General features: G+C 49.6%; 1 protein-coding gene across 2 annotated transcripts in view; it reads left to right on the top strand.

Moving 5' to 3' along the window:
- LRCH1 (leucine rich repeats and calponin homology domain containing 1) overlaps nucleotides 1-27,645 on the top strand; it is a 1,427,405-nt gene that overhangs the window by 676,514 nt on the left and 723,246 nt on the right. The window lies entirely within an intron of this gene.

Here is a 27,645-nt window from a genome sequence, read left to right as displayed (position 1 = left end):
GCATCATGTCGGAGGGGGTGCCTTCACGCAGCACTACTGGCAGCTCTGCCGAGGGCAATACGCCTTCCAGGTCACAGCCTGAAGTGCAGGATAGACCTTGTGTTCCAACACCAAGCGTCTTAGACAGGGCTGGTTCCAGCGAGCCAGGCACCACGACTTCGGCATGTGGCACGCAGCTCGACAAAATAGCTGCTGCATCAGACAAGATGGCCGCTCGTCCGATACCCCCTCTTGTGGAGCAGGTGGAGAAAAGAGTCACAAGGTGGGACTGGTGTCAACCAGGTGCATGGCCTACAGTTTATCCATCAGCAGCGCATGGCGGGTTTCCCCTGCACCCCAGACAGTGTGCCCCAGTTGCCCTTAGCCACTCCGTCAATATCACCTGCCACCTCTACAGCCTCTAAAGACCGGTTCTTCGAAAGGTTCCTAGGGCTGATGCAAACTCCCCAGATGGAGGCCATCCTCCGGGACGCCATCAGTGACATGCTCCCCCAGGTCACCCCACCATCACCCATAGTCATTCCTCTTATGGCTGCCCCAGCCGGCTCCTCCAATTCCAGCTTCCCCGCCTCCCACAGTGCAGGCGGTTCTGCACCAGCCTCCGCAGCAGCCACCGCCTGCAGTCTCCACACCGCAGCCCACGGCACCCAGCACTCCTCCACCAGCTCTGGACCCTCCGAGCACCCTGGTGGACACTGACGAGGAGGACGACCCCGACATGCCATCTTCAGCCAGGGCCTTCCATGAATGCCTTGCAGATTTGGCAGAGTATTTGGGCCTTCCTCAGCCCGAGGTAGAGCAGCCCGAGGAGGGGGTCTTGGCTGAAGTCCTCGATACCGATGCAGAAAGACAGTTTCCCTGGCCAAGAAGGGGTGGCTCAAGCCGAACTCTGCCCAGCCTGTCAAACGGCTTATAGACGGCAAGTACAGGCAGATGGAGGGTGTCACACCCTTGCTTTCGACGCATCCTCAACCGCAATATTCTGTGATCGCTGCGGCGTGACTATATTCAAAGCCTCAGTCGTCCTTGGGCCACCTCGTCCTCGACGCTGCTAGGCAAGGAGGAGAAGATCTTGGAGGCGTACGGAAAAAAGCTGTACTCCAGCGCATCCTTGCACCTATCTCAAGCCAACGCAGATGCCATGCTGGCAGCTGCTAACCAAAGGCTCTGGCAGGAAATTGTGGACTTCCTCCCAGAACTTCCGGCACAGAGCCAAGCGCCTTCAAGAGGGGACTAGGAGAATCCAGGCTGGTAGTGCCAGACATAATGGAGTCCACGTGGCCCACATCGATACGTCTGCCCGGGCCATCTGCATTGCCATGGACATGAGAAGAACGGCCTGGCTCCGGGCTACTAAGTTTAATCCTGGTAACGCATATTGGACCTTCCCTTCGAGGGTAGTGACCTCTTCCACTCGACCACGGACGAGGAATTGGATAAAAAGAACAGCTCGCAAACCGCGAAGTCTTTTACTCTTACAAAGGCCACGCTCGAGGCCTACACCCAGTAGCAGCAACGCTCCGACAAGGGGCGGGCGTTTGACGGGTTCTGAGGCTTCCAGGAACGGAGTTTCAGGCAGCCTGACCATTCTGAGTCGGCATCGGAGGAAACAACAAAAAGTGGGTGGGGGGGGGGGGCTTATTTTCCAATCCCCCTCCTCTGCAGAAGCCTCAGAGGGAAAGAAAGCATGACATGCCCCTTAGAGTCCACGTGTCTCCGGTGGAGGGTAGGCTTGCCTTCCACATGCAATTTTGGTGCCAACATTTTTCGGACCCCTATATCCTCTCTGTAGCCTCCACGGGGTACCGCCTACAGGTTCCTCCCTCTCCTCCTCCCGCCCCTCCTCTCCCACGGATTGGGACAACAAATCTGCTGGCGGAGATCCGGTCGCTTGTCGAGAGCCAGGCAGTGGACGAAGTCCCAGCCTCCCAGCGAGGATTGGGGTTCTATTCCAAGATTTTCGCCATACAGATTTTTCTGACTGCAGGGTAAAGATTTTGCAGCATGCCTATTTACATAAGAACAAACTCAGAGGGGCGCTAGGGATACTATTGGAGAAATTAAGAAAATTCAGTAAAGGGGCCTACTCTTAAAGACTTGGTCCCCGATTCTGAACCCTATTTAATGATCAACTCTTTTGGTTTCTGCACCCAGTACAGTGCCTTCAGATAGCTCAGTCTAGGGGTTTATGGTGCCCCAGCGCAGTTCTTTGGCTTTGTCTTTGCCTTTGCCTCTGGTCAGGTGGTCAAAGCACCTGCTGGTCTACCGGGAGACTTTTGCCTGGGGAAAGCGCCAGGAGGGGAAACCCTGATAGATCCTATCAGTTTTCTCCAAGGTAGGAATTCTTCCCTCTACCTGGATACACATAGGTAGAATGTACTCCCTCCCATTCTGCCCCTACTTGGGCTTCACAAGGTATGTGTTGTAATGAGCACGGGCACGTGTGGAATGTTGATGCCGGTTCAGGAGTCAACATTCCACAGGGGCCGGTTGATCGGGGACTCTGGAGGTGGGAGCTGGCCTGTGGGGTCCATGCATTAAAGTACTTGAATACACTTACCTGGTGTGAGGAGATCTTGTCATTGGCGACGAGGATTTGTGTGACCCCGGTTTCACGCGTGCGTTGTTGTTTTGCTGCCAACCCCGCTGCTGTCGGCGCATCTTCAGCCTGATCCGCGCGGCGGCGTGGACATACTGCGGAGCTGGGCAAAACATTACAAAGTGCAATAAATCTTCCCCGGGCCTATCACAGCACGGGCAAGCCCTAGATTGTTAATTATTTGACCAGTTTTTGGTTCGTGCCCCAAGCCAGAGGGAATCGAAAACGCGCCTTTGTCAATGCCCACCGGTCACATGGTTTGTCACTATACAGCAGGTACGGCTGAGTACCCTCTATAGTTGTCATAATGATGTGCCTTCTGTTCGAAGCTACCCCCAACGCTACCGTTTCTCTGTTAGTCACCAAAATTGCATTATACAATTGCTTGTATTTGCTTACAGTACAAGGTGACAGGAGGGACGAGGGGCATAACAGACTCTCAGCATTTAACTGAGAGATACATTTAATGTACGAGAGCCATGGAATTTTGTGTTTAGTTGGACTCAAAGCCAGCGCTCGTATAATCGTATGTGTTAGTAGCGTGGCTTTTGGAGTTTGACCAAACCGCCAACCAGTGGGAGAGAGGAGCCATCTGCCACTCATCACCAATCTGAGGGCATCCAAGTTCCAGCATAGTTCGGGCGGACTGTGGTAAGCCGCGCAGTTTTTTCAAGAAGATATTCTCTATGGTTTCAATGTGAGTGGCCTTCTCCATGCCTCACAGTGCAGCCCCGTAGATAGCGGCGGCTTTTGTTTGGGCTCTATATACCTCCAACATTAGCCTAATATGTTGTCCTGAGCAACATTTTTGGAATCGAGACAGACCCCCAAGGGCCTGTCTCATTCGCAAACACTGTTTTTCAATATGGCCAAACCCTCGCCAATTTTCATTGAAAGGGACTCCCAAATATTCAAATTTGCTCACCCTTGGTATCAGTTCTCCACCACTCCAAATTTGCCGCATCTTGAGTGGTCTACCTCCCGTACCTCTACATGCCATCACACCCAACTTCTTAGAGTTTACTACCAGTTTAAGATAATAATGGACATAAACAGGGTGTAGGCATCAACCAGGCGTTGTAAAGCCAGGGTGTGCGGGCAATTAAAACCATGCCATCCGCATAGCCCAATACTGGGAGCGGTGTGGCCCCCACCTTAATGAAGTCTGCATTGGTTTCCACCAGTGCCTGGTACATTCCATTAATATAGAGGGCAAACAACACCAGAGCCACCACACAATCCTGTCGTACACCCAGGAAAGTGTTTAAAAAGGCAGTACATTGTCCCTGGTCACCAAATCTGACACAGTCCGACGTATTTTCGTGAATCAAATGGAGCACCTTTACCAGCTCCTCCGGACAGCCCATGGACCTGAGCACAGACCAGAGCAATGCTCTGTCCACTTTATCAAATGCTGTGCTCAGGACAATGAACGCCAACATAGCCTGGATACTCCGCCAGGTATTCACCTCATTGCAAGAGGTCACCATGAAATGGCTAGGATTTTTCAGAATTACCAAGGATTGCCATCAAATTGCCAGGTAATTGTTGCATTGCCAACGTTTGCCCATTGACTTCTCGGGCACTTGCCCCATTATTCCCATCCCCTCAGACTTCCAATGTGCAGAAAAGCACTGAAAAACATCTGTTTTAAAGCGGTGCCAGCCCTGGATCAAGAGTGTGGTATCCCTGTCTTCGCCCAGACCTGAACTTATTTCCCCACCTCCAGTGGCAGTGAGGAGGTTGAGCTTAGGCGGAGAACTCAGCAATGATTTAGCATGGTTTCCTGCCTTCCTGTTCATCCACGCACTCAGTAGCCTTTTGCTGCAGCTGGAGGAGTGCAATAACCACTGACCCCTTTCTCTTTTAAAAGTGAGAGGCGACAAGCAGGAAGGAAGGAAGCCTGTGACTTGAAAATGGCACGGATTGTCCTCAACTTTAATACGCCAGACAGGGGAAGCTGGCATGGTTGGTGCATGTACTTAAATTGCTTGTCATGGTGAAATATTAGAAAAAGAAAATGCATTTAATTCCTGGTCAAAGGGATATACGTTAATGACACAGCAGCAGTTCATATTGCTGCGGCTGTGAGTGAAAACAAATGCACAGAGTTCAGAAAAATTACCCAGCTATGCATCGTGTACCCCACTGCACCTAGTCTAAACCTTCACAAAGGAATACATAGCAAAGCTGCAAATCTTAATATGCAACCCATATGTAAATGCAGGATGTGCGTTACAATGTGTGGGCAACTTCCTAACCCCTGCTTCGGGTTCTGCCCAATTGCAAAGAAGGATGGATAAAGGGCATATGAGTGCCAGATCCTGAGCTTGTCCTAAAAGTAGTGTGGAAAGTTGACGTTCTCCAACATTGGATCGTTATAGATTTGCATGCTTTGAATATTCTCCATCATCAGGCTGGGAATCCTCAGTTATCCACTTCCTACTTTTTTATAAAGAAAACACAGGAGTATTTCTGTAGTCTGTCCACCACATTATGGGTGCTTTTAGCCCCATCCAATGGGATGTTGAGAACCAAGCCCCACCCCTACAGGCCATCTTGAGATTCTAACCACATGTCGTGCTGCAGAGAGAGAAACATCAACATCAAAAATACTTCAAAAGAAATAGATAAGTCAAAAGATTGTACTTTAACAACATGGGAGAGCAGATCTAATAACTTTGTTTAAAGCTTTTGTTACATGCTACACGAAAAACGTTTGAGTGGGACAGGCACAAACAATGCGTTTGCCTATATCCCAACCACACCACAGAGGACTGTGACATATAAGCTTTAGTGCAAAAACACTAAACAAGCATACGAGGCAGGTTTTCTGGTTCATTGAGGGCAATTACCCCGCCCTCACCCGTTCTGAAGTGGAGTCCTCAAAAAGTTTGGCAGCAAGAAAACCATCTTTAAAAGTTACCTCTATGAACCTCAAAAGATGTCTAGATTGGAGGAAAGGCCACAAAAGCGGGACATTCATAAGACATAAAACCGATGTGGGTCCGAAAGAATCACTGTTGACAACCCCAGTCTCGTCACCTACTGCTAAGGTGCCGTTGCCCAAGATCATTCAGACTAAAGGCCACGACTCAACGATAAGAGACTCGTCGAGGGTCCTCCACTAACTCAAGGCCCTACCTATGAAAGTCTTCGAGTCAAAGGCAGAACCGCCCCTACTGCCCACGTGAGCAGATCGAAGACACTGTCAAAATAGTCCACATCATCATCAATGGATCGCCCGCCAGTGACGATGACATTCAACGTCTGCCCATGGTAGTGGATCGAAGACGCCATTGACAAGAACATAATCTTCTAGAATGTCAACAGGCCGCCCGTCGACAAGTACCGAAGGGACAAAGTACTACAAAGCAGTTGACGAGTAAAGTTTTGTCAATGAGTAAACAAGGAAAAGCATCAACCAACCTTCAATCTTCGACGATAATAATAATAATTTGGCATTTATATAGCGCTAAGAACCCTCAGGTATCTGAGCACTGCTTATTATTACCCACGGTGTATGGTGCTCATTTCTCCAGCATGGGGTCTGGCATGGATTCACATGCTCATGAATATTCCCCGTCGTCAGGCTGGGAATCCTCGGTAAAGAAAAAACCAGTATCAGTTTCGTTTCTGATCTGTCTTTCGTAGTAATAACCAATCACTGGTCTCTGCGTCATACTGACCACAGCCAATGACTGCCCTCTACCTAAGCACCGCCTCTGGCAGCCATCTTCAGATTTTTACCGCACGTTCATGTGTTGGGATCCTCGTGCTATTGCTCTCGAGCGTTAGTGCCATTTTTCGCGCTTTTTCACAAAAAACTTCGATTCTTTCGGTCAAAAGAGCCTCAAGCTCCACCGATCCTACATCCGATCAACGGGGACCCGTGTCGGATTCATCTGTGCCCCTCAAGGGTGAAGATTTCGTCGAGCTACACTTCGGAGGACTCCAGAAGCTTCTCAGGCCCGGTCTCGGAGATGGCCCAGGAGAAGGGAAGCTCGACGCCCGGAAAGCTGTTCAGGGTCTGCCCTGGATGCCAGCTGCAGAACGTCTTCAAGGAGGACGAACACTCTTTCTGCCTTTACTGCCTTCATGAGGACAAGACGCACGTGGAGAAGGACTGTGCGTTTTGCGGCAACATGTCGGAACGGACCATGAAGGACCGCCATCAACGTCTCGCCAACTGGCTGGAGGGTAAGAGCCCGTCTGGCGAGAAGAAGAAGAAATCCGAGCGGTCTTCTAAGACCTTTGAGGGCGCCCCGGCGACGGGGGCCCAACATAAGGCCAAGCACCGCGAGTCCGCTGGCACCGGGAGCGCCGAACGGTCGGGCTCTACGGGCGCCAGGCAGGGCGCACCCTCCCCGGCACCATCAACCACGAGCCAACGCTCTGGGTCGGGTAAGAGGAAGGCCGAGCACCCGGCAAAGCTCCTGGAGAGGCCCCGGTCGAGCTCTAAGGCAGAGGAGGAGCGTGGCAGTGCCCCCTCCCTCAAGGATAAGGCGGTGAGCGCACCTAAGGTGGTGAAGGCCTTGATCCATCCGACCAAGCCCTCTATCGAAACGGTCGCGGCAGCCCTGGCTCAGCCTGTGGTGGCTGCACCAGTGGTGGCGACCTCAGGGCCCAGAATCTCCCTGCCTCCTCGGAGGGAGTCTTCCTTTGTGCCCATCGATAGGACCCCCGTGAAACCCTCCGTGGGGAAGAAGAAGGGGGGGCAGGGCGTCGTCGTAGATTTGGCCTCAACCTCAGAAGAGGAGCTGATCGAGGTCTTAAGCCACGGCCTAGGCGTGGAAGAAGGCCAGCCCGTCGGAATGGGCCCCGACGCAGGTGACGACGACGACATCGTCGAGGATACCGACGGGGCCCCTGCTCGCCCGTCGGATTCCCCTCTGCCAGCGCCGCAAGACAACTCGGCGGCCATTTTGTTGGCCATACAGTCCTTATGCTCCGAGATAAGGATGAGGCTACCGTTACCGACGGAGGAACCTCTCCCGTCGGGGGATCCAGAACCGGGACCTTCTGGTGTTCCCCCTACCAAGAAAAGAAGGATCCATCCACCACCTCCTTTTCAACCGTCGCGCCCCGTCCAGCCCTCCTCCCCGTCCACCCGAGGGGATGATACGGGGACTGACACGGCAGCGACGGGTACGGACGACGAGGCATACGACGAGGATTTTCCGTCGTCGCCTCCCACCAGGGCTTCTCCGCCCGACGAGATCGGATCTTTCCACTCCATGATCTCCAGGGCTTCCGAGCTTTTCCAACTCTGCCCTGAGGAGAAGAAAAAGGAAGGCTTCCTTTATCAGCGGCGCGAGGCCAAGAGGAAGACGGTCCTCGCAGTGCCTCTGTTGGACGACATTTGGGATGAGGGCCTTTCCCTCCTCAAGAACCCTTCCACGACGCCAGCTAGAAGAGACCGGTACGAGAAAAAGTACCGGGTCCCGGACACGGCCCCCCTATGCCTCCGGGCGCAGCCTACCCCGGACTCCGTCGTCTCCGCGGCAGCCAGGAAGAAAGCGGGGGGGGGTGCGGCCTCCACATCGACTTCCCCGCCGGACGGCGAGGGAAAGAAATTGGATGCTATGGGACGTAGAGTCATCTCGTCGGCAGCGACGACGATTAAAGCGGCCAACGCCTTGGCTATCGTGGCCCGCTACGACAGGGAGCTCTGGTACAAGATAGCTCCCCTGCTGGATTTTCTGCCGGACGACAAGAGGCGGAGGCCCTTGAGATCCTGCAGGAAGGTGAGGTGGCCTCGGACCACGCCATCACCGTGGCGACGGACATCGCCGACACTGGGTTCCGCCAGCTGGGCAACGGCGTTTGCCTTCGACGTCGTGGATGGCTCAAAGCTACGGACTTTCGGCAGGACGTCCAGACCAGAGTCCTGGACATGCCCTTCGACGGGAACAACCTGTTTGGGAAGACAGTGGACGATTCCCTTCAGGCCATCAAGGCGGATACGGAGACGGCCCGGGCCCTTGGAGTCCTGCAGCAACGACGGACGCCCTTTCGGAGCGGCGGAGGCAAGGGCGCCTCCAAAGGTTCCGGCGGCGGTTTCGCTTCCTACCGTCAAGCGGCCCGCTCGTCGTCGCAAGAGGCCTACAGAGGACGAGGCAAGTCTAGCGGACCCCGCCGTCGTCGCCAAGGAGGTCAAGGCGGCAAGGCCGCATCCAAGCAGGATTGAACCGGCCGTGGGGTCGGGCCCCCACCGAAGCACCCCGGTGGGAGGCCGGCTGGCGGGCTTCGTCAGCGTGTGGGAGTCCATCTCCACCGACCGTTGGGTGCTGGACGCCCTGGCCCGGGGCCACGCGCTCGAGTTTCAAAGAAGGTGCCCGCGCGTCCCCCCCGTGGCCAGGAAAGAACTTCACGTCCCTCAACTTCTCCTGGAGGTAAAGGCGATGCTCAGAAAGGGCGCCATCGAACTCGTCCCAATGAGGCTTCGCGGCTCCGGAGTCTACTCGCGATACTTCCTCGTGAAGAAGAAGACGGGAGGATGGCGCCCCATCCTAGACCTGCGACGTCTGAACAAGTTCATCAAGGCGCAGAAGTTCCGGATGGTCACCCTCCAGCAGGTCCTGGGTCAGCTGGAGGAAGGAGACTTCCTATCGTCGTTGGATTTGGAGGATGCCTACTTCCACATTCCCATCCTAAAGGGGCACCGAAAATTCCTCAGATTCGTGGTCCAAGGGCGTCATTACCAGTTCAAAGCCCTTCCCTTCGGACTACGGTCGGCACCCAGGGTATTCACCAAGTGCCTCGCACCGGTGGCGGCGCAGCTGCGCCGCGAGGGGATTCACGTCTACCCCTACCTGGACGACTGGCTCATCCGCGCCAAGACGAGGGAGCTCTCCGTGGTCCACACGGCAAGGACCGTCCAACTCCTCACGGACCTGGGATTCTCCGTGAACTACGCCAAATCCCACCTGGTGCCCGCGCAAGTCGCACTGTGTCTGGGAGCGAGGCTCGACACAGTGTCCCTTCTGGCCTCCCCGTCGGAGGAGAGGACCAGGACCATCTTGGGCAAGGTGCAACGGATGTTGGTGGCCGACGCGGCCAAAGTGAGGTCCATCAAGTCCCTCCTCGGGATGATGTCTTCCTGCATCTACCTCATTCCCATGTGCAGGCTCCGGATGCGCCCGTTGCAAGAATTCCTGGATGCGCGCTGGATCCAGACGACGGGCAGCTTCGAGGAAAGGATCAAGCTCGACGAGAATTTCCGACGAGCGATACGGTGGTGGGGCACCCGCGCGCATCTGACGGCGGGCATGGACTTCCAGACCCCAGCCCACCAGGAGACTGTGACCACGGATGCCTCCCTGGAAGGGTGGGGAGCGCACACCGAAAATCTGCACGCAAGGGGACTCTGGCTCCCGACGGAGAAGTCCCTGCATATCAACGTCCTGGAGCTCCGTGCAGTGTTTTGGGCCCTCAGGTCCTTCCTTCCGTCCCTCAAGGGCAAGGTGGTGAGGATCTTCACCGACAACACCACCACCATGTTTTACATCAGGAAACAGGGCGGAACCAGGTCCCCAGCGCTGTCCAAGGAGGTGCAGGACCTGTGGCATTGGGCCGTCGCCCAAGGGATTTTTCTGGTGCCGTTTCATCTGGCAGGGATAAAAAACACCATCGCCGACTCACTCAGCAGGGAGCTGCGCTCGTGCCACGAGTGGGAACTACGGCAGGATCTGGTGGATCGCCTCTTCCGACGGTGGGGCACACCCCAGATCGACCTGTTCGCGACGGCGACGAACACCAAGTGCCGGAGGTTCGCCAGCAGGTTTCCCCAGACGAGGAGCATGGGCGATGCTTTCTCGTTCCCCTGGGAGGGCCTGTTCCTCTACGCGTTCCCTCCCTTGCCTCTGCTAATCCGGCTCGTCAACCAGCTCAAGAGGTCACGGTGCAGGATGATCCTCGTCGCACCTGCGTGGCCGAGGCAGATATGGTTCCCGGACCTTCTGGACTTGTCAGCGTCCCCGCCGATCAAGCTGCCGGCGGACGCGGATCTACTCTCCAGGGAAGGAGGCGCCATCCTCCACCACGACCCGAAGTCGCTGAACTTGCAGGCCTGGCTCCTGCAGCGCTAGAGTTTGGAGGATACGACATACCGGCGATTGCAGAGAGGTTCTTCCAAAGGCCAGGGCGTCCTCGACTCTTAAATGCTACGGACACAAATGGAAGAGGTTCTCTGTCTGGTGCCACGCACAGAAGATTAACCCTCTACGGATTACGGCTCCCCAAGTACTGCCGTACCTGCTGACGCTGGTCAAAGCTGGTCTGGCACACGCATCCATCAAGATTCATCTTGCTGCGATCTCCCGATACACCAGAACCACGGGGCGGACGTCCTTGTGGTCTCATCGTCTGGTGAAAGAGTTCATGAAGGGACTGTTCAGATCGTTCCCGCCGGTGAAGGCCCCGGCGTGGGAGCTCAACGTGGTGCTGACCAAGCTCATGGGACCTCCGTTCGAGCCTCTGCACTCGGCCCCGTTGAAGTTTCTATCGTGGAAAACAGCTTTTCTTGTGGCCATCACCTCCGCACGACGAGTGGGAGAGATCCAGGCCCTTTCCTGCAAGGCCCCGTACTTGACTTTCCACGACACGAGGGTAGTGCTCAGGACGCACCCCTCCTTCATGCCCAAGGTACCGTCGGACTTCCATCTCAACGAACCCTTGGTGTTACCTGTGTTCTTCCCGTCGCCTTCGTCGCCGGCTGAGAGGACTTTGCACTCGCTGGATGTAGCTAGAGCGCTGAAGTTCTACGTGGACCGCACGAAGGGTTTTCGGAAGACGTCACAACTCTTTGTGAACTTTGGACCTGTCAATCAGGGGAAGGCTCTCTCGAAGGCTTCCATCTCCAGATGGCTCTCCGGCTGTATCATGTGCTGTCACCGGTTGGCAAACCGACCGCTGCCTGGCCGTCCGAGAGCCCATTCCACCAGAGCGATCGCAGCTACCACGGCGTTCCTATCTGGTGTGCCCCTGCTGGACATATGCAGGGCTGCTACGTGGAGGTCGACGCACACCTTCACGAAATTCTACTGCGTCGACCGGGATTCCAGGGAGGAGTCCAGGGTCGGCCAAGCAGTGCTGCGCAACCTGTTCGCCTGAGGTGAGCCTGGTGAGGAGGTAAGATGCTTAATGTTGAGTTGATGTGATGCTTAATGTTGAGCCTTTGCCACCTCCCGTGGTTGTGCATGTGTGTACTGCTATGTATTCTTTATTCACGAGCATGTGAATCCATGCCAGACCCCATGCTGGAGAAGGAACAAGTTACTTACCTGTAACTGTTGTTCTCCAGCATGGGTCTGGCATGGATTCACATGCGAACCCTCCCGCCTACCCCTCTGCGGCTCTTCACTTGGTCATACTGCCACTTCACGTGCTTCCAAATCTGAAGATGGCTGCCAGAGGCGGTGCTTAGGTAGAGGGCAGTCATTGGCTGTGGTCAGTATGACGCAGAGACCAGTGATTGGTTATTACTACGAAAGACAGATCAGAAACGAAACTGATACTGGTTTTTTCTTTACCGAGGATTCCCAGCCTGACGACGGGGAATATTCATGAGCATGTGAATCCATGCCAGACCCATGCTGGAGAACAACAGTTACAGGTAAGTAACTTGTTCCTTATTGACCTCGGAAGGATGAAAGGCTGAGTTTGGCCCCACCGGGATTCGAACCTGCGTTAGCAGGCTCTGCACGGATGTCAAAGCGAGCGCTCTACTCGCTGTGCCACTTAACGATGGAGAGGTAGTCTACAATACTCCTTAAATATTCTGATTATGGAAATTACTACTCACTGCCTTTCTTCAACTTAATCCACAAAGAAAAAACAAAGAGACACACCACCGACAATTGTAGAATTGTCGACGATACCTAACCCGGATCCGGTTGAAAGTCCATGCCCTATCAACCAAAACGTAAAGATACAAAAGTCAATGTTAAGGCGCAGCAGGAGCAACAGTTGCATTACCCAAAACTGAGCTCACCAGCTCTATCGCCATCTTCTGAATTAATTCCCGATCACACATCGGCTTGATTTTGAACAGGAATACTTCCCCAGGTTTTCCGATTCTGATTAATCACATTCCACAAAGAAAATGAAGGGCCTACAAGGCCCTGTTGCAATGCCTGTTCCAGGCCGAAGCATCGACCTACACAGGCTACTCTCCTTGCAAGTGCTCACATTAGAAGCTCAATGATACAAACGTCTACCAGTCGAAGGGAAGTGGACTGAACAGCTAGACAGCACACACCGCGTCCAGGTCACCGCTATGGAGAAGAAAGTCACCCACATTAGGTTTTGCTTGACCTAGAGCAAAATAACCCACCCGAAGAATGCCTGGCTGGCCGAGGTCACCCAAACTCCCAACACCTCCCAGACGGGAAGACCAGGAAGCAGTTGAAGGATCAAGATCAGACAGACAGAGCGAAGTGAGGGATACAGTTTCAACATCTGTCTTGCTTGGTAACGATGACTGGGACAGAGAGGACATCCCTAAAGGCTCTGTAGCAGAGGAACCAACTAAGCAATCTCCACCTGATGATGAGGTGGTGGTGTTTCACACTATGATCACAAAAGCTTGTGAGGAGTTTGGCTTTGCAAGCTCTGAGGAGAAGAATCGTTTCTTGCTTGATCTTCTGAACAAGAGAAGAAAATCCATAATTTCCATTCCTATATTGATCATGTGTGGGAGGAAGGCCTTCTTATAAAAAAAAAAATCCTTCCCTGAACCAGCTCTCAAAGGTAGTCTGGAGTAAAAATGTAGGGCACCAAACTCTACACGCAAATTCCTTACGGCACAGCCTACTCCAGATTCAATAGCAGCTGGAAGGAAAGCTCAGGTGCAAGGGTCCAAATGCTCAGTTCCTCCCGACAACGAAGGGCAGAAGGCAGGTGCCTTTGGGAAGATGTTCCAGCTATTGGAACAACAGTAAAAAGCAGTAATGTAAAGAAGCCATGGCTATCCTTCATGAAGCCCCTCCTTTTATGATGCCTGCAACATCTAGCAAGTGAATAACCAGTTACATACAAGACACAATAATAGTGTAAGTGCTCTGTGAGAAACCAAAGGGTGTCTCACTTGCTAGTCCCCAGGGATCTCTCTCACGTTGCCAGGACAATGCCATCGTGTTTGGATCCAGACCCTGGGGGTGGACCAGTGCGGGAGGATCACCTGGGTGGGGGGGTCTTCGGGGAGTGGGGGGGTGAGACAACCAATGGTGAGATGCGGTATTCGCCCCTTTCCCGTGTCCATACCCCATCCTATTTTTTGGGATTCTCCAACGTCCCAAATCCCCCCCCACTCCCCTTTCTACACAAACACTGGGCCGAGGAGGAGGACGACTGAGAGTAAAGAGACTAACCCTTGCATATCTCATTGGTCCTGGTAATCGGGTCAGGCACTTGACCATAATCACATACATCTGATACCCATTAGCTCCCCTGACATGGATAAAAGGCGGAACATAGAGACACACTCTGAGCAAGGTGAGAGACAAGAAGGAGCAGATCTTCCTGGGCAAAGACGAACCCACTGGAGCAGAACGACCGATCGAGGGACTAGAGCCGGGAAGAGATGGACCCTGAAGATCCCTGCAGGAGGTCATTGGCTCTGGGAAACCGTGAAGGCTATGCAGAGAAAGCCAAATCCCAGACGAGAAGAAGTCTGCTTTGTGTTTCAAGGATGCCAGCAACCCTCCCGGGTGAATGACAGAGTTGGGGAGGTGAGGCCAAGACTGTGGTATTAACCTTGACTCGTTAATCAAACCCACAGAGAAAAAGGCATGCACACAACCAGTGAGTTAGTGAAAGACATGAAAGGCTGGTTTCTGTCAAGGAAAGATTGAAGCCGCAACAGTGTATCTTACAATTGAAGGTTGCTCTCGTGTTGATGAGATATGAAAGAAAGCAAATCAGTAATGAACTTTAAAGATTCTGATAACTGTGAAGCCAGTGATGCAGAGTAGCAGAGTGTTCCAGCGAAAGGAAGCAGCCCACTCGAAAGTCTATATGAAATGTTTTGATGTCTTGTTAAAAAGTGACAAAGTAGCTTCAAGACCCCATAACAGCCCAAGAAATAAGCGATGCCATAACACACCTGCGGCACAATAGGACACCGGGACGGACGGGTTCGGGAACGGGTACTACAAAACCTTTAGGAACCAGCTACTGGGCCCACTAACAAACCCTTTCAACCACATCGGAGAAACTGGGGCAGTCACACCAGACATGGGAAAATCGACCACAATCCTAATCCTTAAACCAGGGAAAGACCCCACAGATTGCGCAAGTTACAGGCCAATTTCATTGCCAAACAGGGACACCAAATTATATGCAAATATCCTGGCAACCAGTTTGGCGAAGGTCTTACCCCAAATAATCCACGAAGATCAAGTGGGGTTTATTGTAGGGAGGCACACACAGGACAACATCAGGCGGGCGGTAGACATTATAAAAATAGGGAACAAAACAGAAATTTTCCATAGCGGCCTTGGACGCACATAGAGCATTCGACAGCTTAGACTGGGCATACCTGAAGCTAACCTTGAAGAAATATGGCTGCGACCATACCTTCATAAGGATGGTCTTGGCAAACTACAAACTCCCCTCAACTGCATTTATAATCAACGGCAGACCCACTACAACAATACAAATTCGGAGAGGCACACGGTAGGGCTGCCCGCTATCTCCCCTTATATTCACAATGGCAATGGAACCAGTGGCACAAACCATAAAACAGGACCTATAAATAAAAGGGGTATTAGCAGGAGGGATAGAGCACAGAATAGCACTATATGAGGAGGATATCCTATTATTCTTGAGAGACACCGCCATATCACTACCCAAAACCTTAGAAAGATTACGAGAATTTGCCAAGGTATCGGGGTTCACGATCAACTATGCAAAATCAAAAGCTCTAAACATAACCGAGGAGGAGGAGATACCCAAAGAGATGGCGGCACAACACCCGCTAACCTGGGAACCCAAGGCCATAGACTACCTAGGCATCCAACTAACACGGGTATATAGACACCTATATGGGGAGAACATAGTGCCGCTGTGGAAACGATTAAAAGAGGTCCTCTTGAGATGGCATGCCCAGGAACTCTCATTGTTTGCACGTATAACCGCACTCAAGATGACCCTTTTACCCCGGCTACTACATGTAATTAGCTCCCTCCTTATAGAGAGCCCCCTCAAATTAGCAGAAAATTACAAAAGGATTTGGTAACCTTCGTATGGAATGGGAAGAAACCCAGAATTCAAAAAGGAATCTTAACCAGGCAGTATTATTGGGGGGGACTGGGACTCCCCGACGTGGAAAGATACGCACTAGCAGCCCAGATATCCCCTATGCTGAAATGGATGGGAGAAAACGAACACAAGGGATGGGTGGGGATAGAACAGGGAGAAACCAGAATTCCACTAGGGACTATGCATACCCTAAGGGCAGGGGCCAGAGGGGCGGAGGGACAGCTACTGGAATCCACCTGCACCTCACTAAAAGCATGGGACACAGCACTCAGAAAACATCACATAGCACCTGGACTGGGCCCCTTTACACCAATGGCACACAATCAGGATTTCACCCTGGATAAACGGGACAGATTTTGGGCAAACTGGGGGCGACCACACCCGATTCACCTGAAAGAATTTTACCAGGAAGAAACCCCACTACAATTCGAAGAATGCAAGCAGAAATTCAGTATAGGGGAAAAGGATAGGTACACGTATATACAAATCAGGCACTGGATTTCCCAGGAAGAGGTTAAGAAGGCGGCCACCAGGGCTCCCATATGATTGGAACTCACCCTACAGGAAGGACAGACCCACAAAGCAATAACAAGAATATACAAGCTGCTAGACAATGCATGAATTGAGGACCAAATCTCATATAGAGACAATTGGGAGAAAGACCTGGGAGCCCCTATCACAGAGGAGGAATGGGGTCAAATCTGGAGGAGGGCTCAGTAAGCATCCAAATGCACCACAATTAGAGAGGCTTCATGTAAGCTATACACAAGATGGTACCTAACCCCACACAGATTAAATAAAATGAACCCCGCATACCCCCCAACTGCTGGAGACAATGTGGTATCAGAGGGGACCTATACCAAATGTGGTGGACCTGCCCTAAAGCTGAAATATACTGGAAGGAAATATTGGGACATATAAGAGAAATCACGGGGTGACAACTCCCACACGACCCAAAGGTAATATTGCTGGGAACTGCAGTTGAAGGAGTGTACGCAGAGACAGGCAATAATGCAAACCTGATCACACAGCTACTAAATGCAGCAAAAATAACACTGGCCCAGGGATGGAAAAACCCTGGGAGTCCAGGTGTCGCATGCTGGTGGGTTAAAATGTGGCACATACTGGCAATGGAAAAGGTGGGGGCCATAAAAGACAACAGATACTTGAAATTCAGGGAAGTGTGGGATCCATTCATAGACTTTGTTGCAGATAGGGAAGCCTACTTCCACAGACTAAACTTGATGAGAACGATTCTGAACTAAAACTCCCAGGAAAAACTGAAGCTCGAATGGGCCCATAACAATCGCTAACACAGGCCGACAACGCCCGAAACACATTTGCACTGGCTAATGGTGTACAAAACGGAACCAGCCCAGTTGGGGGAGGGAGGGATGAAAGGGGACAAAGGCTACCCGTTCTACAGTAGACACAGGGTGGATGGGAGTTATAAATGTTAAAACTCATGGACTTCCTGCAGGATTGAAATGAGAACTGGAAAAGAAGAACAATGGTAAGAATATTGCATACTGTTTCTCACATATGTTGTAACTTTAGTCCATGAGAAGAAAATAAAGTTGGTTAAAAAAAAAAAGCGACAAAGTGAATGAACTCTGAAATGTGCAATGGTCAAGATTAACCCCGTTGAGAGAGGAAGTTAATAGGTGAAGACTTTGAGAAAGATTTCTTCGAACTTTTCTGATTGTGTTATGGAACAACCGAGACCAGGAAACACTGGGGTAAATACCATAAGGGAGAGAAGGTTAAAGTCGAAGTGGTCCTGCAGAGGTTTATGGAAAAAGCCTTACACATTCGAAGGTCTTTGACATCAGTGAAAGGTCTGAGCCCGATCAAGGGAGACCTGGAATATGAAATAAGTTAGGGGAAGAGAGCTCCTAACGAATGTGAATAAAGCTTGGGGAAGGGAACCGCTGCAAGTGTTGTGATTGCGAGGTCCGAGCCCGACCAAGGGAGATCTACGTGAACTTTTGTTTATTTGTGAAATAACTTTTGGAAAACTTGAATAAGTGACTTTAACGTGGGAGGCCAAGCAGGCCTCGGCCCACGTTTTGAACTGCCTTTGTTTTGATAACCTGAGCCAGAGTGAATCATCCTGTCTATGGGGCTGCCTTACTCTGTGCTGTCCAACATGGGGGGGGGGGGGAGCTGACTCCGCCACCTTTGATCTTTTATGTTGTAACACTGACTTTCCTTTGCATACACATTCCCCTTTACACACTTTTTGTACTATTGTTTAAGAGTTAGGGCAGGCATTAGGTTTTGTTAGTATAAGCCATTTTGATTTGACACAGACTGACTAGGACAGTGTTTTTTTATTATTTGATGGGAGAGACTACTCCCATCATAGCTATAGGGCAAATTAGGAGTTTTTCCAAACTCAGAGAATTGAATAAAGGTTTTGAAACTTGTAATTCTTGTGTCAATCTCCTACTTGTGATACCATGCCTGAACAGATGTCGGTACACTGATTGTAGGTTCCTTTCACCACGCTAAACATTACAGCCCCAGGCGAAGATCCCTGCACTCTCAAGGAGGGATCAAAACACGTAGGACATCATCATTGGTTCCAAGACAATTTACAACAGGAAAGAATGATATACATAGGACCCTACGAAACTGCTGAATTTCTTTTTCACCGGTTGGAATATAATGCCCTTAAAATCCTCTTTGAAAAAGTTCTCTGCCCACCCTTCCCTCTGCAAATCCTCTCTCTCTCTCTCTCTCTCTCTCTCTCTCTCTCTCTCTCTCTCTCTCTCTCTCTCTCTCTCTCTCTCTCTCTCTCTCTCTCTCTCTCTCTCTCCTCTCTTCCCCCCTATCTTCTTTCTTTCAGGACAACATTTCTCTTATTCGCCATAAGATTATTGCATCACAGTGCTCTGTCCCTCTGCTTCCCCCATTGCAGCTACGATGTGCCTTAAATCGGCTTCCCCGCCTGACCCTATTCCACTCAGGGTTGTTAAAGAGAGCATTCCCCAGATTGCCTCTTTGGTGTCTTCTGTTAACTCTTCCCTGGCCACTGGTATTATTCCTCCCTCTCTCAAACACACACTGGTCATCCCCCTTCTAAAAAAAAAAAACGCATCTGGATCCGGTTCTCCTGGCTAATTTCCGCCCCATTTCTCTTCTATCCTACCCTATGAATTGGCTTGAATCTCTCGATCCTTTTCAGTCTGGCTTCAGGCCTAGCAAAGGCACAGAGTCTGTCCTAGTGTAAGTAGTTGACAATCTCGCACAGATTTCAGACCAGGCGGGGTGGGTGTCTTCCTCCTCCTGGATCTCTCTGCTGAGCTTCACAACGTAGACCACGCCATTCTGATCCAGAGGCTCTCCAAACTGCGCATTTCCACCATAGTTCTGGAATGGTTCACTTCCTTTCTTACCAATCACTCTCAATCCCTCTTTCTGTGCCCTTTTACATCTTCTGCTCTTCCCCTTCTTTGCAGAGTCCCACAGGGCTCTGCACTGTCCCCCCTTCTTTTCAATGTGTACATTCGCCCGCTGATCTCGTTTACTCACTCTTTTGGTTTCCGCTGTTATTCCTGTGCTGACAATACCCAGATCCTGATTCGACTAGATCTGTCTCGGCCTGACACCCACTCCTGGTGCCGTTTCTGTCTCTCTGCCATTCATGCTTGGACGGTACTGAACTGGCTCTGTCTCAATGGGGACAAAACAGAGGTCCTTTTAGTTGGTCCTCATCCCAATGCCTCTCTTTGGTCTGATGCTTTCTGGCCCCGGAGCTTGGGCCTCTCCCTTGCCCCTCGCTTGTTGTCAAAAAATTGGGGTCAAACTCTCCTCGTCTCTCTCTCTTCTCCCACAGGTGAGTGCGGTCTGTCAGGCTTCCAACTCTGTGCCTTACATAAGGTTCTTCCTTGTCTCCCTGCCTCCCTTTGCCCGATTGTCGTCTCCTTCCTAATCTCTGGCTCTCTTGACTATTGTAAATCTCTGTACTTGGCTCAACCTGCTCCACTGCCTTCTGGTTCTCCAGAACTATGCGGCCCCTCTTACCCTGGGGTCCCTCTGGCTCTCTTCGACCACTGCTGCTCTGGAAGCTGTTCACTGGCTTCCCATTGCCAGTAGGGTCAATTTTAAAGCCCTGTTTATTGCCCACTGAGCCTTCTACAAGAGCGCCCCATTCTATCTTCAGGCAAAATTTGCTCGGTATGTCCCCTCCCGCTCCCTTTGCTCTGCTTTTTTACCCTTTATCTCTGTTCCTCGCATCTTGCGATCTCGCTTCGGTGGGCCCTCCTTCTGTCGGTGCAGCCAGGCTATGGAACTCGCTTCCTCTTCCGTTACGCCAGGTTCAGGACCACCTCACTTTCCACCGCAGACTCAAGACTGTTTCTTTCCCCTTGATTGATGTTGCATACTGCCTGCTGCCGTTTCCCACCTTCGATGCCTAGCTCCTTGATGCCCTCGTTGGTGGTTATAGGTCAAAGGTTCGAATGAAAAGGATCGAATGACAAAAGGGTCGAGTCAAAAGGACCGAAAAAAAGGGTCGACTTTTTTAAAAAAAAAAAATTGTTGGGGGGGTGGGGGGGGCCCTCCTCCCCAAACCCCCGTTTTTGGTGTAAAAAACACCCGAAATCCCCCAAAGAATATGCATTTTAAAAAAAAATCGACCCTTTGGTTTTCGGTCCTTTTGATTCAACCCTTCTGTCATTCGATCCTTTTCAGTCGATTCTTTGACTGGACACCCTCGTTGGTGAATGTTGCATTCTGCAAATGTCCATAACATAACCGAACATGTCATGGTGTGGTGACAAGACCAAAACTGTTGTAATTGCTCAATAATGGCTTGACCTACTTGATTTGCACAGATTTGCATTTTTGCACAGCATTGCCTTGCACAGCACTGTTTGCGCCTTACGTATTGTGGTACCTGGACTGCTTAATTGTGACGAACCATAACATTAACATAGCGGTTTACATTGATGAAACAGGGTTCAACAAAATTGGCAATGGAGTTATAAAGGTGGCCGGGCCTCTCTAGAGGTCTCCCCAATTATCAGAGAACACTTGGGCCCATCAAAAACTCCCCACCACAAGAACAGAAGATTCAGCCATGGGGCAAAGTTACTGGGCCTCATTACATGTCAGCCGGTCCGGAAACAACGGTGGCGGTAAATCCGCCACCACCCATGTTTCCAGACCGGCTGATTCCGAGTCCTGCAGGCGGGAGGTGTCACTTCCGCCAGTTCTGAGTGACACCACCCGCCTGCAGGCGGACATGGAAACACCAGCTCTGTCAAAGACTGAACCGGTGTTTTCATGGTCTCCATCCCCATGGTGCCCTATGAGACTCCATGGGAATGGGGCTTTACAGAATTCCGCCTCCAGAATTACTGGGTCACCGGGGTTGTAATGCCCCGGTGATTCCGGCAATCACGGAGGTAGAATGGCATTACCGGTCCGGCGGCAGCCTACCGGTTTTTCCGGCACGGCTACCGCCAGACTCGTAATCTTTTATTAGCAAACAAATGACTGGGATCACACCATAAAAACAAAAACTCTCTGGAGCCCTCGTCTTCTAAGCATATGTCACTTGGGTTTTATCCCAGTGCGGCATGTCAAATTCAGGCTCCAACCCGCATTGATGGCACAGGTGGCGAGGCATGCTGGCTACCATGGTACCGTCCTTGACTCAAGAAGCAAGACAAGCCAACAGATTCAACAGAGCTGGTGAGTCGGAGGAAGCTGATAGCAAACCGAACTGTGTTTGAGCCCAAAGTTGCAAGTGGCAACATGATATGAACGCAAGGAACTTGTGAACAAAGAATGTGTGTGTTTGAACGTTTGGGAAAGCCCACACAAGGGCCAGCTACAGAGTGGTCAGGCACTGCAGAAATGCTTATTCAAAGGACACTCGCTGGCCCGTTTTGTTTTGTGTTGAAAATGCAAATAGCAGAAGGCCATAGGAAAGGGCGGCGTGAGGTGTCAGAGTGGTCCTACAAGGGTCACGTCAAATCCCTTGTACAATCGAAAGTCTGTGACTCATTGCCAAGAGAAAGCTAGGAAAAGGAAATCACGCTTTCTGATGAGATGAAGCAAATCATGAACTGTGTTAGAAATTAATTAACTCTGTGAAAGATGGCTATGTGAACCCGACGGAGGGATGCCAAAGGAAAGGTTAAGAAAAGTAAATCCTGCATCGTGATAGTATTGCTATTCAGAGTGAAAGGCTGTAGTGAACCCGACAGGGGGGCCCACATTGCAAGAAGGATCCGAGCATGGCAAAGGGAGATCCAAGGGGTGAAAACCAATCGCCCAATGTCCAAGATCACTGAAGGAACTTTTGTTTGTTGTTTTTGATCCAGCAGGCCTTCTACGGCAAGAGACTTTTGTGGAAAGAGACTTGGCCCCTGAAGGCTCTGATATATTTGAATGGAATTGAGAGCCTCATGCTGGAAAGGCCCACGAGTGTGCTATGCTCAGAAGTCCCATGCTTAAAACGTGGGATAGGGAGACCCACCCATACCATCCTGACTTATCATTTTGGGAACACTTATTTATTTTCTGGTGAACATTATCCCACTCTTTTGTAACTTAGTGGTAAGGATTGGCAATCGTTTTTTTAGTATAGGCTCTTTTTATTTCACAAGACGCTACTAGGACTGCCTTATTGTTTGATGGTTGTAGCTTTCTTCCATCTTCGCTTTAGGTTTGGATTATTTTTATTTTTTTAATTTCTTTCTTTCTTTCTATTGCGCCGGTAACTCGCAAGTCTCAGGGCGCAGAAACAAGAACACAAAGGACGAACAAAAAGCACAGTACAAGACAAACAATATGTTTGCAGACGAGGTCCCTTGGTGGGGGAATTAATGGAAGATATGAGTCTTCACCAGTTTGTGGAACTGCATATAGTTGGCCTCCTTTCTTATATTGGCGGGTAGATTATTCCATAGCCCTGCCGTGATGAGGAATGATTTCCCTAGTCCCAATTTACGCTTGTGGGTAGCTACTGTGATCATGCCTTCATCAGATGATCTGAGCATGCGGTTGGGTGCATATGAGTGTATTTTAGTTTTTAAATACTCTGGTGCTTTCCCTTGGATGCATCTATGCGCCAGGGTAAGGGCCTTAAACTAGATTCTGTTTTCAATTTTGAGCCAATGTTTCTGGAGTCATTGATGTGGTCAAATTTGGTTTTGTTCTTAATGATCCTTAAAGCGTTGTTTTGTATGATCTGGTAGACTTGGAGGCATTTATTTTATTGGACCCTAACATCAATGCGTTGCCGTAGTCTAGGCCCAATAGTATAGTTGCTCTGGCCACAGTAGCACAAAACCTTCCGAAAGTTAGGGCCTGATGGCTTTAAGAAGTTTGAGATGGTATGTACATGTTTTCTTTATGTATTGAGCCTGAGCCTCGGCGCCCAAGGATGCCTCCAGCATCATGCCTAAGGTTTTGACTATGTCCAGTACCAGGATTTGGGTATTTTCCATATGGAATGCGCTGCATTCAGGAGGGGAGAGTGGCTCTGGCTGGCCTGATGGGCTCCGAATACCATTAACTTGGTGGTCTTACCGTTTAAGCACTTCCAGTTTGTGTCCATCCACAGTTCTATAATGGAGTAGACTTTAAGCAGTTGCTCGTTATCTGTCTTGTGGTCTCCACTGAGTTCGATCACCAGCTGACTATCATCAGCATAGTTGGTGAAAAAGGTGTTTATGTGGTCTAATACGTGGCAGAGGAATCTCAGATACAGGTTAAATAACTGAGACATACTGGCCCCTTGTGGGACACCACAGAGATTTTCCTTTTCTATGGAAAATGTATCTCCCCAATGGACCCGGGAGAGTCTATTTTTTTAGAAATTACATTATCCAGCCTGTCGCTTCTGCAGAGCAGTTGGCTGTTTTTTCCAGCGCCGTTTTGAGCAGGTTGTGGTCTAGCAGGTTGAATGCTGCACTAAGATCAAGTAGAATGAGGAGTTTAGCATTTTGGTTTGGAGGTCTATCATACCAGTCTCGGTACTGTGTGCTGGTCTGAATCCACGACTGTTGGGAATGAAGGGATGCAGATACTTCTACATGAGCTTGGAGTTGTGATGTGGCTATCTTGTCAATAATCTTCAGGATGAAGTTACAATTGGCCTGAGGTTGCTAGGGTCTCTTGGATCCAAGCTTAGTTTCTTGACCAAGGGGGTTACAGTGACCCTTTTTATGTCATGGGGGACTATCTGATCCCTAAACAACGTATTAATGTTTTTCGTTAGTATTGGGGCAAAGATATCGGGATGCTCCAGTATCATTTTTGGGGGTATGTTTATGCATTTTTCTCACCCATGCATACAGTTCAATAAACACCCCTTAACTGTGATCACTTGTCTGTCTTTACTATTGCCACCATGAGTTCCTTACACAGCGTATTGGCTCTTGCACACTTAGAGCTGTCTATCCCCTTGATATCAGCCATACTATGTATGGCTGGTGATGTTCTTAAAGTCTGTTTGATTTCTACCATACTACTGCATTTAGAGCCCCTCCTGAGCTGCTACAGCTCTTGATATTCATGTTCACATTTAATTTCTTCAGAAGTATTAACTTTGTCAGTGATGGACATGAGGAGCTCAGAATCATTTTTGTAGCTATGTAGCTACTTTTGCAGTACATTTTTTCTGGTGAGAAGTTTCTTTTAATGCGTTTTGCAGCGATTCCAACAACCACAGTTAGTTTGTGGTCTTCTATTTTGAAGATTGACTGTTCTTTCTTTGTGTGTGTGTGTGTGTGTGTGTGTGTATTTTACAGTGGGATATCTATGCTGCACGGTTTGCCTACTTTATTTCTGAACCCATGCTACAGCAATAGATGGTGAGTTGGCAATAACCTTGTATTAATTCTGAAATGTACATCTTTGCAGTAGTTCATTTTTAACGTTCACTTACCTCACTCTATTTTCATTTTTCTGTAGATACACTAAATGTCTTGAACAAATTAAGAAGATATGTTTAAGTCAACCCAATGCAACCAATTGATGCACAAAATCCACTTTCCTCCTTTTGAGCCACTTAATCTCAGTGGGGAAACGCGTGTAGAGGAACTACTTTCTGAAGGAACATTTGCATCAAGTGCACAAATAAATCGGCAAATCACCAAACTACTGATCTGTGTTATCAATTCAAGAAATCTGCCACACACCGAACCAGAAAAACTGTAGCTAGCGCAGCAACTGTGCTCCATTCTTTAGATTAATTTGCGGTGATTATTGGGCAAACACAATACTCGGAGCAGAATGTTTGCGAAAGCAACATCCAAACAAAAATAGATCTGTTCGTCATAGGTTTGAAATATGCCTGCATTTGTCTAAACTACCATTACAGCACACAACGAGGCCTAGAATAAATAAAATAAATAAAATGATAAGGGCATTCCTGGCAGAGCTAGGGGAGCATCAGTCATAGATTGTAATTTATTGGAGATGTATGCCTCTTGCTTTCGGTCACACGTAGGACACCTGTCAGATTGTGCATTTTGCTCACTGCCATATTTAGATAGAAAGCCATTTCAAAGTACTAAGAAATCTGCACCCGCACAAATTTTGTAAATATGGTGAAAGCAACTTTTGGGCTGCCTTATTTTCAATGCCAGATTTCACATGAATGCCGCTGTTTAGATGTAAACACTACAAATCCTGCAATGTATTCAATCAAAGTAACCAATAACAAGAGACATATAATGGCAGATAAGACATTGTCATGGGTGTAAGGATAGTAAAATAAGAAAGAAAATCTTCAATATGCAAAATAATTAATAAGAGCAATATGAATTTCCATGATTCATTTTAAAACATTTTTAAAAAACAGGCTATATATTAAAAGACAAAATTCATTCGGAGGCCAGATTACTTTGTTTATCTCTTAACAAGTTAAACATGCCTAGTTTACTGATAGTTCAGCCAAATATATGGGGACTGAGCGACACTGGAAAGCAGTGCATATAATCCTAAACTGAAGACCGTGTTAACTACCTCCGGAAAAGGGAAAAGTAGCCAATTCACAGAATTATATGCTGTGTATCCAGCTTTGAAGCAGGAGGCGCCTGGTTGTTGCTATATCTATACAGACTCCTGGTCCGTTGCGAATGGGCTGTCTCTTTGGCTGTTTAAATGGCAGAGGAATGGATGGAAGATTCATGCCAAAGAGGTAAGGAACTGTGGCAGGGTATTGCTGAAATGCTGATGCATACCGCAGTAACCGTGTATCATTTAGATGCCCATTGTGCAACAGATTCATTGGAACAGTGGTTCAATTCTGTTGCAGATGAAAATGCCAAGGTTTCGGTCATGGACACGAGGTCTGAGGAAGATGATCTGGAGAGGATTGCTAAGTGGGCCCACCAGAAGAGTGGGCATCTCGGAGAAAAGGTTACTATCAGGTGGGCACAAAATAGAGGAATTGGCCTTCCATTAGAGATGGTGAAAACAATGATTTTACAATGTCCCGTGTGTCAACATCAGAAGCATAGGTCTATTCTGCATGTAATTCAAGGCATGTTGAAACGGGGTAAATTGCCAGGACAGATTTGGCAGATCAATTATATCGGTCCAATGCCCATTAGTTGAGTATGTCAATATGCGTGCACCATTGTGGACACATATTCTGGTTACCTGATTGTGTTGCCATGCAAAAGAGCCACGCATGTGAATACGATTTAAATTGTTGGAGCAAGTGGCTGTGTATTATGGAGTGCTCTTACAGATTCAGAGTGACAATGGGTCACATTTCAAAGGAAAGTTGGTTCTAGACTATTGCCAGGAAAAAGCATTGAGTGGATCTTTCATGTCCCATATCACCCTGAGGCTTCCAGGTTAATTGAGAGAATGGATTGTTAGTAGAACAGTTGCGCAAAACTGGTGAAGGCACCCTGAAAGGGTGGCGTGAGCGTGTGTTGGATGTGGTGCAAATCCTAAATAACCGTCCCATTGCTAATGGTGAGACTCCTTTAATGCACATGTTAACCAACACCAGCCTTTCAAATTAAACCAAACAGAGCTATGGAAACTTTGTTGTACTGGGAAATATCTCCTGGGGCTTTAGCTTCTTATCGAGCCAGCCCTGAGTCTGCAGGGGTGGATTTGCATGTGAGGGAGGAAATCGACTGGAGTCCAGTGGCATTGTGGTGATTGATACTACAAATTCCGTCTGACCATATGGGATTAATTGCCCCTAGATCTGGAGTAGCACTAAAATGTATTCAGGTATTGGGTGGGATTGTGGATGGAGACCATCGAGAGATAAAAGTAATTCTTATTAACAGTGGAGAAAATGTGTTGCCCATCCATAAGGGGGATAGGGTGGCACAATTATTTCTTGTACCCGTGACATTGTCCATGGTGAAGAAAGGAGAGCCACCCACTGTAGTAACAACTCGTGGGCATGAGGGTTTTGGCTCATCAGATAACATGGTTCCGGGAGCTAAGGTATGGGTGGAAAGGCCTAATGGTCCGGCCGTCCTGGCGGATGTCATTGCAGCAGGAGAGGATCAAGTGGTTCTTGTAAAGGAATCCGGGAAAAAGAAGTGGACTCATGTTCCTGCTGATGAATGTTATTTGCGTGAATAATGTACTCCACTGATATCTTGTTTTTGAATTCTGATTTTTTTAGATCCTGAATGTGTTGGTTGCCTATGTGGAGAGGTGTGGAGTGTCTTCGGGAGGGTCCGGGGACATGCAAGAAGAGGTGGCAAATGTCTCCATCCTGCAGCTGGAATCGGGAATCTGAATGATGACGAGTTTGCTACAACCACTACACCGAATGACGC

The sequence above is a fragment of the Ambystoma mexicanum genome, chromosome 7q (assembly GCF_040938575.1).
Source record: "Ambystoma mexicanum isolate Mex_15411 chromosome 7q, UKY_AmexF1_1, whole genome shotgun sequence".
Lineage (NCBI taxonomy): Eukaryota > Metazoa > Chordata > Amphibia > Caudata > Ambystomatidae > Ambystoma > Ambystoma mexicanum.
Note: the sequence above shows the minus strand (reverse complement) of the source record. Positions and strands in the feature narration are given on the sequence as shown.